Below are 12,350 nucleotides of genomic sequence, written 5' to 3'. Positions count from 1 at the left end.
TTACCATTTTCCATTACAATTACATGTGGATCCATTGCCCTAGTGTCTTTAGATTGATTTCATATAAGTTCTTGCATCATTTAGCTCTAGCTCTAGTTTTCTTCATAAACCCCTTTTACTTGACTTCGAAATAGCTTGACTTAGGCATTGTGCATTCGACCTCCATTCCTTTGGGTTCGACCTTGACTTACCACTACACTAAATAGGGGTTTGTTAAGTTACAAATTTTATTTGATTAGGTGGGGTGGTAGCCCAACGACCTACCGTTCTCCTTCCCATCAAAATGGCGCCGTTGCCGGGGAATGGTGCTTTGAGTGCATGTTGTTGTTGAGTCTATTTCATTTCATTTGCAAAATACAAAAAGATTTTACAGTTTAGGCTACACTTGTAGCCGTGCTACTTATATTTTCTTTGAGTGTTGTATGCATAGGTCCCGAGATCGCTCATTTGTTCCCTTTGATCCGGAGATTGAAAGAACTCTCTCAAGGAGGAGAGTAGCAAACAAGACTTTGGATTATAGTTCCTCAAGCGAAGAAGAAATTTAACAAGAGCAAGTCATGGGAGAACAACCAAGAGTTGCCTTGAAAGAATTGGGAGTACCCGGTGCATATAGGTTCAAGAGCGGCATAGCTCCACCTACAACACCGGCAAACGACTTTGAAATTCGGCCGGCAATGATCACCCTAATTGAGAGGAGACAATATAGTGGGGCCAAGAACGAGAGCCCATTGAACCATCTTAAGGAGTTTGAAAAATATTGTAACACGATCAAGGTTAATGGAGTGTCTCAAGAATTCATCCGCCTTAAGTTGTTCCCTTTCTCCCTCTCAGGAAGGTCTTTGGAATGGCTAGACAAAGAGGTGAAGCCCAATTCTTTGAGAACTTGGGATGATGTCACTAAAGCTTTCTTGTCCCGTTTCTATCCTCATAAGAAAACGGTGGAGGCAAGAGCTTTAATTCAAGGGTTCAAGCAAAAGCCAAATGAGAGTCTTTATGAGGCATGGGAGAGATTCAAGGAGTACCAAAGAGAATGTCCTCACCACGAAATTCCAACATATCAATTGATCCAAATCTTCTACGGTGGTTTGAGTCCTTAAGGCAAAGCATGCCTTGATGGAGGGGCCGGTGGTCCAATCATGAACAAAACCGAAGAAGAAGTTGAGGACATAATAGAAGATGTGGTGACTTACTATAGAGATTGGCAAGATGGGGAAAGATTCTTCAAGCAAGCAATCTTCGTTGTACTCGGTGGACCATCTCAATGCCATCAACAATCTTTCCTCTCAAATGACAAACTTGGGAAAGGATATGACGGCGATCAAGGCCAAGTTGGAGAGTGTTTCTTCCTCTTCCCAAGCTCCAAATCTTCCCTCCCAAATTAAGGGGAGAGGTACTTCTTCTAACTCTCAAACTCCTTCTACTTCACATAATATGCCTATGGGATGTTTGTTTTGTGATGTATGTGGATCATATGACCATGATTTTAGCAATTGCAACAATGAATGTGTTGATGAGTTTGACAACAATGAGTGTGAACATGTTAATTTTGTGTCAAACAACAATGTCCAAAGGTTTGATAATCAAAGAGGCCAATGGAATAGGAATTACCAAAACCAAGGCAATTTTGACAACTATAATCATAGTGGTGGTTATAGGAACCAAGGGAATCAAGGTTCTCGTGGTAACCATAACCAAGGTTATAGTGGCCAAAATCAAAGTCAAAATTATGGTAATCAAAACCAAAATTATGGTAATCAAAACCAAGGTTATGTAACTCATAACCAAGGTAATGGTAACTATAATCATGGTGGTGGTAACAATAATCAAGGTTATGGTTCAAATCAAAATAGGGGTAATTGGAACAATCAAGGAAGGGGAAATTTTCAAAACAATGTTCAAAGAGGTCCCCCACCCGGTTTTGTTCCAAAGACTCAAGGTGAAAATTCCTATTCACAACCTTCTTCTCCTAAGACTACTTTGGAGGAATTGATTGATAATCAAACCAAGATCATTTACACCTATATGGCGGTTAGTGATAAGAAATTCAATGAGATGATGACCCACAATAAGATGCTTGAGACTCAAATTACCCAATTAGCAAGCACTATTAAGGATTTTGCTAGTCCTTCATCTTTGCCTTCCCAAGGTGTTGAACCAAAGAAACCCGTGTACTCTATTGCCACAAGTGGTGGAAATGATTTTGATGAGGGAGTTTCTTGTTCAAAAGAGGAAAGAGATGAGCGTGGTGCTATGGAAAATGAAGTGGAGAGGGTTGAGTCCAAGGAAATTTATTGTGAGGATGAGGAAAAAGAAGAATATGTTGTTGAAAAGATGAGTGAGGTAGAGAGATTTCCCGATCTACCATATCCCCAAAAATATTTGAGATTCAAAATGGATGAGCAATTTGGGAAGTTCCTTGAAGTTCTTAAGGAAGTTCCTGATTCCACACCCTCTACCGAGTCAATTCCCGATATGCCTAAGTACTCAAAGTTCCTTAAGGAGATACTAGAGGAGAAGGAAGATTTTGATGAGGGTAGTTCGGTGGAAGGAGGGAAGTGTTTTAGTGCTCTTATCCATGGTGAGCTTCCGGAGAAAATGGAAGATCCGTGGAATTTTTCAATCCCTTGTCAAATCAAGAAAATGGTTTTTGAGAATGCTTTGTGTGATCTAGGGGCTAGTGTGAATATTAAGCCCTTTTCGGTTTTCAAAAGGCTTAATCTAGGTGAGCTTCAACCATCTAATATAACACTTCAATTGGCCGATCACTCTATTAAGCTTCCTAAGGGAAGAATTGATGATGTTCCTTTAAAGATTGGAGAGTTTGTCTTTCCCGTGGATTTTGTTGTTTTGGAGATTGATGAGGATGAGCATATTCCAATCATTTCTTAGCCACCTCAGGAGCCTTAATAGATGTGAAGGGAGGTCAAATCATTTTGAGATGTGGAAAATTGGAAGAGAGTTTTAAGTTGAAGCCAATGCATGAGTCTTTATCTTGTGTGCAAGATATAGCATGTGCTAGTCTTTCTCGTTCCATTGATGATATGTGCATGATTGATTCTTCTACTAACGATGTTTTTGAGATTATTGATGATGTTTGTGCAAGTCTTAATGATGTTAGTGAAGAAGAATTTGTAATTCAAAAGCCAAGGGATGAGAAAGAAATTGAGATTCCAAATTGGTTCAAGCTTAATTCTCAAGATGAAGAGAAAGCTTCCATGATTAAAGATGTTGAAGTCAAGCCGAAGAAAAAGGCTCGTGACTCGAAGAAAACAAGAAAAAGAAAAAAGTTGAGAAAGGAAAAGGAAGAATTTGAAAAGAATTTTGTGAAGGTTTCATTAAGCAACAATGAGAAGTTGCTCAAAATTGAAGAAAATTTTGCTCTATCAACCACCTTGAAGAAGGTGGTGTTCTTTGATCCTCCATGATTTGGAGGAAGGGTCGAGCTTAGGACCTTAAGCAAGCGCTTCTCGGGAGGCAACTCGGAGTTTCTAACTTTTCCCTTTGATTTTTGAATTTTCTTATTTTTGTTTCTTTTATTACTTTGTCTTTTCTTTTACTTTTCTACTTGATTGGATTTTTAGGATGACCTTTTGCGGGATTGGAATTCTACAAGTATGCATGATGAATGGAAGGTGTTCGTGGCACAAATCATATTTTGTTCGATTCTAATCGAAATTTGAGGTAAAAGGGTAAGAATTTTAGAGAGGTAAGATAGGAAATTCATGTTTTGAAAGTTGGAGGAAATTGATACTTAGTGAATTTTTGTGGTGAGCACATGAGTTTTCAACTTTGAGGTCTTTGAAAATGATTTTAGCTACTGCCTATGTTATTCCTCATCACCATCATGATTCATGTGCGCACCCAAATAGGCAGTAAGTATCAAAATGATGAGAAAAAGAAGGATTTAGAAGCGCCCAGTTTGTGCGGCTGCACACGAGGCCTGCGCGGGCGCACAGCCTGCGTGTGCAGGCGCACCAGCAACAGGTGCTGCCGCACACCTGCTGCCGTGCTCCTTCTTATTTTCCTTCTTCTTCTTCTTTTTCTCATTCCTTCATTCATCCTCTTCTAGCTCACGAAAACCTCCTTCAAACCCTCCTCTTGTGCGCACCTCCAACCCCTTCATTCATCATCAAAAATCACTCAAATCCTCACCAAAATCACTCCATTTTCAATCAAAATCACTCACAAGCCTTTCTACACTACAAATTCCTCACAAATTGACCCAAATTTCACTCACTCTCTCTCCTACTCTTGGTGGCCGAAATTGGGGCTTTCTTTGTGGTTCTAATTGCTTGCTCAAAGTTGGTTAATCTTGCTTCTTTATGGTATAATCACTAATCCTTGCTTTAATTTTGCCATTTATATCATAAATTTGCATAGATTGAAAATTTGTATGAGCATGAATAGTGTAGTATTGATTTTGTGATTTTTGATGCTTGATCTTGATATTGGTTGTGATTTGGTGATGTTTATTGATTAATTTTGCATAAAATTGTATTGTTTGTTGATTTTGTAGTGATTCTCATCATTTTTTGTTGAAATCTTGTGAGTTGAATTTTTTGAGTATTGGTAGTATATGGTGATTGTGGGATTGGTCTTGTGGTTGTTCTTGGATTGTTGACAAGGAGTTTTTCTTGGATTATTGGTGTTGTTGATTGGTTTGGAGTTGGTTTTGATTGAAAAGAAGTATGAATTTGGAGTTTGGCAATTTTGGTAGTAAGTGGTGAATTTGGGTGTGGTATTCTTGGTTCATTGATTTTGCTCCTTTTTGTATATTGGTGATCTTTCTAAGCCTCTCAAAATGTCTAAATACCTCAAGAAGTTCACCAAGAAACGAAAAACCGATGTTAGCATCGATGAACCTCCTCGCCCAAGTACCTCCTCTAGGCCTAGTACATTTTCTAGGCCTAGTACTTCCAACCCTTCCTCCACTCAAATAAGACCCCCAACCTCTCTTCCCAAAAAGAAAAACTTCACCGACAAACAAAAGACCTTCTACCAAAACTTGAAGGAAGAAAGAATCCTAAAACAAACTCGCCACTACTTCCAACCCGATATGCTGAAATTGGGTATTGATAATGATGTGCGGTCGTTGCTTCTAAATCTCCGATTGGGTTCTTTCATCTCCGATGCCTACCACACCTATAAGGAGCCTACTTTGGAGTTCTTGGCTACCTTAGAGCTTTGACCCGTAGGAGGGGTATATAGGGTGCGTTTCCAATTGTTCAACCACATCTTCGACCAATCATTGGAAGAGTTCAACGCCGCTCTGGATTTTGATCCCCACGGGGATATTGTCAACGTTGAACACTACATCTTCCCGGAGTATGATCAAAACTCATGGTGGGAAGACATCTCAGGTGGTATTGAGTTTATCACCAACCGGGCTAAGATCTCAGCGGTGTACCAACCTTGCCTTAGGGTTGTACACCGTCTTTTGGGCTATGTTTTGTTCCCCAAACAAGAAATGGGGAAGTTGAGTAAGTTGGAGCTCAAGGTACTTTGGTTGTCTACCCGCCCGGAGTATGTGGGCCGGTTGAACTTGGGTTATATCTTTGCCCAATATTGTTTGGACCTTCACAAGAGGAGTACGGGAGAGATCCCATGCGGGGGCATGGTAACCAGGCTATTAACTCGCCTTCGCCTCGATGCTTATCTCCCATTTTGTAAGGAGATCGGGGATGCAACTTCTATCTACCTCAATATGCAACAATTGGGTCAAATCCAATTAATCTCCAAGGGCTATAGCGAGGGGAGATATGAGTGGCTTAGGGGCAACGAGCATTGGTGCTACTTGCCTAACCCCAGCTTGACTTCTTTGGCTCGGATTGCCAACAATATGTGGCATGTTCCCAATTCCTTCCGGCATCCCAACTTTGACTCCGATGAGGATGAGGAAGAAGATGATGAAGAAGAACAACAACATCAACAACAACAACATTATTCTCCACAACAACAAGCTCCTCAAGAGCAAGAGCAAGAGCAAGGGAAACATGCTTTCGCCAATGCGGATTTGAGGGCTCTTAGTGAGCAAATGAGTGGATTGAGAATCCACGTGGATGGCATGTATGATCAAGACTTTGGGGCCATCTATGAGCAACTATGAGGTATTCAAGAGATGCAACAAGGTATGTTTACACAACAACAACAAATTTATGAGGCGGAGGTTAACTGTGGGAACATTACTCCCCCGGTTAACTATCTGTACTTCCCGCCCCAACAAGGTCCTCTACCTTCGTTTGGGCATCCTTATTGGTCGGGGCCTTCTAACCCCGACACCGAGCGTCACTACTATCCGGACGAGCACGGTAACTATGATTACAAGGCTCCGGGTGGTAGTGACTATAGGGGTGATCCTAACTACCCCCATGTCCATCCCAACCACCCCTTCGAACTCATTTTGCCCGATAACTTCACCCCTCTTGCTCCTTGGCAACAAGATCTTTTCAAGGAGCTTTATGGGTGGCCCGAGGGGTACACCGGAGGATGGGAGCCCTACCCTCATCCCTTCGATGACCCCGAACGCAACAGAGACCCCGATGGGGCCGGGCCGAGTGGGAGTGGTGGTGGTGATGGTAGTAGTTATTAGTTCCTTTAGCTTCTCATGCTTTTTGCCTCCATCCCTTATATTTTTGATGCATGTTTTCTTTTGATTGGGATGTTGAGATGTATTGTTATCTAGCTTGGGGGAACTAATAACTTGCTCGGTGACCAATTTTGTTGTTGTGTACATACCTTAGTTGTTTGCATGTTTATTTTCATTCCTCTTGTTTGTTTTCCTCATTTTCTTGATCTCTAGGCTACTTTCCTTGTAGCTAGCTTGTTTGCCCGATTTGCTTGGATGCTTGTTGTTTGTGGTGATGTTTTGCTTGGCATGTTGTTGTTGATGATCCCTTATATCCAAATCCCTTAATCCAAAACCCTTTGTTCCAAATCCCTTAAATCCAAATCTTGTAGTTTAGAGTAGTTCTTTAGTTAGTTTAGACTTTATTGTTTACTTAGCTTTATTTCTTTTATTCTTCTATTCTTTGGTTAGTTTAGCTTTTCTTTCCTATAGTTGTATATACTTCTTGCTTAGTTTAGTTTCCTTTTATTTGTTGTTTTCTTTTATTTGTTTTGAAGTTACTAACCATTTTCTTTGTTCACAGTTTATTTTATTTCTTTTTCTCACTTGGTTCCTTGAAGAGCTTATGGATATGGCATGCTACGAGGTGGTTTCTAATCGCTTAATTTATTTTTGCTAAGCTTGGAAACCCGGTGAGACCTTTCTTATTTTCTCTTTATTTTCCTTGGTTGCATAGAATAGGATTAGTTTAGGAGAAGTTGAATGGTTCGAGGATGGATGCTTGTTAACACGTAATGTGTTTGGGATCGGTGACTTTGTTGTCTATCGATCACTTGTTTGTCGATTGGGAATTTTATGTGATTAACTTGCTTTCTAGTCCTTTGCATGCTATTTCTCCTATGTTTTCCTTTTCTATGTCTCCGTTTCTTTTCTTCTACTCTCTTTTATTTTACTTTTTCTCTTACTTTCCTTTATTTTTCTTTTCATTTTTGATGTGATTTTGAGGCATTGTTTTTTATTTCTTTTCTTATGAAATGAACCTTGTACATTGGACTTGTCTTTTGCATGATTTTCTACCTAGGTTGTAAAGGTATGCACGGTTTGGGACTATGTTCGGTTGACTCTAGGATAGTGTATGCTAGGGTAGTTGGTTTGAACTAGGGGGATCATGAAGCCGGATTCTACTTGTTTGTGGTACGTTGGTAGTTGCTTCCTATAGTTGATTTGACACCACGAGTGAGTTTTTGCCACAACCTTGTGAGGTTACTTGTTTTTTCTAGCCTTCAACATTCCTTGTATGAGCGGCATGGATCCTTGACTATGCAAACCTAATCTAATAAAGCTTTATGTATGATTCTCAAACACGAGACCGAACTATCTAGGAAGGACAAAGGTGACAAGAGGAAAATGCATGTCGTTATCTACCCTTTCCCCAAGCCAAACTAAATTTGTAAACACCTAACCAACCTTATATGAATATAGGGCAAGTTAAGGGTCGATCCCAAGGGAATGCAATGATGAAAACTAAAGTCTAAGTCAAGCTACCTCGGAGTCGAAAATGAGATTATGGTTGGTGCTAAAATGAACTAGATCAAATTCAACAAATAATCAAGGCTCTAAACACTAGGGATATGGGTTCCACATGCAAGATCAATGATAATGCTAGATTAAAGCTCAATTAATTAATTCAAGTATTGCAATGGACAAACAATAGTAGCAATCAACAGAGTTCAAATACTATCTCCTATAGGCCAATCTAGTGGTTACTATGAAAGGCAAACCAAGAAGAATCACAAGCAAACTCAATCAATTAGAGTAACCTTCAAATCAATTGGTCATGTCATTAAGAGTTGCAATGCAATCTAGATTAATCTTATAGGGTGATCAATCCTAATCTAATCAATCTCATGCAAAACTATGTCAACCAATTTAATTGCAACAAATCAATCAATCAAAGAGCATCAACTAGCATTTCCATTAATCAAACATGCTTCCCCCTTTCTCTAGCAACTAATCTACTCACTAATCATGGTGAGATTCAAAACCAAATAACTAGATATTGTATTGAGCATCATTCTATATCAAAATCTAATAGAAATCAAAGTATTCAATATTATCAAACTCAAATCCATGAAAAACAAGCATCAAGCAAAAAGAATCAAATAGCAAGTAAGTAAAAGATGAAAGAAGGAAGAGATTCTCACTAATATTGATGATTGAAAATGAAGAAATCCAAACTTGATTGATCAAATGTTGAGTTACAAATCCAAAACCAAGAATTCCTCTCTAACTTCTCTCTCTAAAACTAAACTAATGAAATATTATCAAAAAAAGTTGGATTCAAAAAGGAAATACAATTCTATTTATAAGCTAAGAAGAAATCGGCAGCTCCCGCGCCCTCTCCCGATAGGCCCGCGCCCGCGGAAAAATGGGTACGGAACCCTCCGTGGGCTGGCTGGGCAGCACCCGCGCCCGCGGCATCAGGGGCCCGCGCCCGCGGGGAGATGACCCGCGCCCGCGGCATGATCCCCTGCTCCCAAAGGCTGATCAGGGGGGCCGCGGTCTCTCTGAGCGGAGAGGCCTCTCCATTTTGCCCGCGCCCGCGGAGAGACCGCGGGGCAACCGCGGCTATTTCATGCCAACTTTTGGCATTTTTGAGCAACATAAGCCCGCGCCCGCGGCTTGATGACCCGCGCCCGCGGCCTGGTGGAATGCCATGGAGACCTCTCCGAGGTCTCTCCAAGGCCTCTCTAAGCCCTCTCTAGCCAAATGCTTCTTCCTTGCTTGATCATTGAGGTCCCGAATTGTATCCTTTGCCAAGGTGAATCTCACAATACCTACACAAGTAAACAAAGGAAGGAAATAAAAGGGAAAAAGAGCAAAATAAAGGAAAACACGATAAAAACACGAGAATCATAAAGAAAAGAGGAAAAATGAGAAACTAAAGGAAAAAGGACCAAAACTAAGAGAAGAAAGCAACAAAAAGGGAAAGAAATAACCTAAAAGACTAACTTATGAGTGCCATAAATGACACTCATCAAATTCCCCCAAGCTAGACTTTTGCTCGTCCCGAGCAAAACAAAGGCCAAGAAGGAATAAGAAGGGACAAATAAAAAGAAAAAGAGGGGTAAGAATTTACATTAGGACTCACTGTCGTAGGAATCACGGTTGTTTTTAGCTACAACAAGCCATTTTGAACCCCTAGATCGCTCAAGAGGACGAGTGATGCTCTCTTAAGGGTATCCTAAGAGTTTACCCATAACTCTCCACCAAACCCCCAAGAGGCAAACCAAAGAAAGAAAAGAAAGAGGAAAAAGGAAACAAAATCTTTACGAAATGGACTTTACAAAGAGACTATAATTCAAATGAATAGCAACCTTTCTAAAGTGAATTATGGTATGCACGTTATAAGATACCTAAGGGTGATTGAAACATAAATATGCTAAGCATAGGAACTAGTTATCACACTCCACCTTCATCCCAAACAGTCTTACCGCGTTCCCCCTACTAATCTCATATCTCCCCTTAGTGAGCATCTCATAGATTCCGCGAAGGAACCGGAAAAAGATCAAAGTTTTTAGGGTACTCGACATCTTGATTTCGCATCCCCTTTCCTTAGTCCACAACCTATGATTCCCTCCACCGATGAAAGACTCAACTCCTAGGTCCAAAGGTCTTCCCCAAGGTTGTAACGTAAGGCAAGAAGGGTTAAGGTAGGCTAAAAATTTAAAATTTGGTGGTTATCCTAAAATGTGAAGCAAAGACCGGCCAAATCTCAACACCAAACTTAAGTAATCACCAAACAAAAATGTATTAACACCCCCAAGCTTATTCAACGCAATACTCTACTAAAATAAGACCAAAAAGCGTGAAGACTTAACGCTTTCCCCCCCAAAGCTAAAGGAAGCATTGTCCTCAATGCAAAGAGAGGTGAAAGACACTTGGAGTATTTTTTTTTATTTTTTTTATTTTTTTTTATTATTCCTTTAAAGCATTAGTCCTTGCCTTTTTCTCAATTTGGATGGCTTTTACAAAAGCATTTACCATTATTCACAAAAACGACTCAAATATGTGTACCAAATCAAACCAAACCCCAACTTCATACACCACAATCACCAAACATTGACCCTTGCTTCACAAAAACCAAAAAGATAGAGAATGAAACAAAAGGCTCAAAATATCTAATTATGCGGCTTGAAAAGAGGGAAGAAGGCTCAAAGGGGTAACAAGTAGGTAAATGTATCCCAATTCCAAAAAAAAAAAATAAACATAATAGGGACTATCCTAAAAAAAAGAAAAATACCTCCCCGAAAAAGCTGCCTTTGTCCTTCCTAGGTAGTTCGGTCACGGTCTTAGGAATCATATGCTAAGATTCTTGATTAGGTTTGCGAAAATCAAGGATCCATGCCGCTCATGCAAGAATTTGATGAAAGCTTGAACAATTATACATCTCACATGGTTGTAGCAAAAACTCACTAAGGTTGTCAAATCAAAGATAGGGAGCAACTACCTACATGCCACAAACGAGTAGAATCCGGCTTCATGATCCCCCTAGTTCTAGACAACTATCTTAGCATGCTTTATTCTAGAATCAACCAAACGTAATCTCAAACCGTGCATACCATAATTACCTAGGAAGACTATTATTCAAAAGCAAGAGTCCATTGCATACAAGTCCGACATTCAAAAAGAGAAATTGTAAAAAGAAAGCCTCAAAAGATATGCACGCTGTAGACACCCATTTGTGTCTCCCCAAAACCAAACCTAGTGATGAATACCTGTCATGTCGAACCATAATCGAATGAGGTGAAAGTGTGAAAAGTCGAGTGTTGCGGTTAGTTTTTATTAAAATCCTTCTTTCTGTTTTCGAAAACCCACTATATTTTATGAAAACGTCCATTTTAGTTTAGTTTGGTCCATGATAAGGGTCCAATAATGGTGTAGTTGGATGGGTCTTTAAAAGACCTTTCCAACGATATATTATAAGCCCAATTCCGATGAATAATGAGGAAGTTATGGCCAAAATACTAAACTGGGCCCAAACCGGATTTTACGTACGACCTAATGATCATGAGGAGGGTCCAAAGGTTAAATCCTATTCCTAAACTAATTAGGATTGATTAAAATCTTCTATAAGTTTCTAAAATATCTTAATTATCCTTTTTTGAAAAGATAAGATCATGGAATTTGATTTAAATATAAACTTTCCTTTTTTAAAACTTTCCTAATTCTATTCGGATTTAAAGATGTTCAAAGATAGTCAGATATTATTTTCGTGCCTCATATTTTTTATCCAAATTTTATATTTTTGGATAGATCTTGAAATTATCTTTCCAATGATATATTATAATAATAAATCCGAGCTATAACGAAAAAGATATGAAAGATATACGAAACTCTATCCAAAACTGATACCCTTTTACTATTTCGTTCATATATTTTTATCTAAAAGAGATTTTACTCTGATTCTAATTGCATTAGAAAGAAGACTTCAAGAGCTTTCCAACGACATATTATATGACTTATTTGGACTTCTGGATCAAAAGATATGATAAAAACAAAATTCATAAAAACTGTTGTCTACGAGTTTTATTTCGATTTGAATTCGGATTTCTTTTCTTATTCTTCGACCTTCTCTTTTTTCTTATAAATAGAGGTCTTATCTCCCTTTTTTTAATCATCAAATTCTCATCAACAATCAACTCTCATCCTCAATTCTCTCTTTTCTCTCTCGAGCAATATATGCTTTCTTTCTCCCTCTTTTTCTAAACCAACCTTTTTACAA

At 39.2% G+C, this 12,350-nt stretch overlaps 1 pseudogene; it reads right to left on the bottom strand.

Annotated features, from left to right (window-relative positions):
• Positions 1–949: 949 nt before the first annotated feature.
• On the bottom strand, positions 950–1,048 carry LOC145606364 (small nucleolar RNA R71; annotated as a pseudogene).
• Between the last annotated feature and the right edge of the window lie 11,302 nt (positions 1,049–12,350).

This window comes from Chenopodium album, chromosome 22, assembly GCF_948465745.1.
Source record: "Chenopodium album chromosome 22, dcCheAlbu1.1, whole genome shotgun sequence".
NCBI lineage: Eukaryota > Viridiplantae > Streptophyta > Magnoliopsida > Caryophyllales > Amaranthaceae > Chenopodium > Chenopodium album.
The sequence above is the reverse complement of the archived record's forward strand: the minus strand, read 5'-3'. Positions and strand labels throughout refer to the sequence as shown.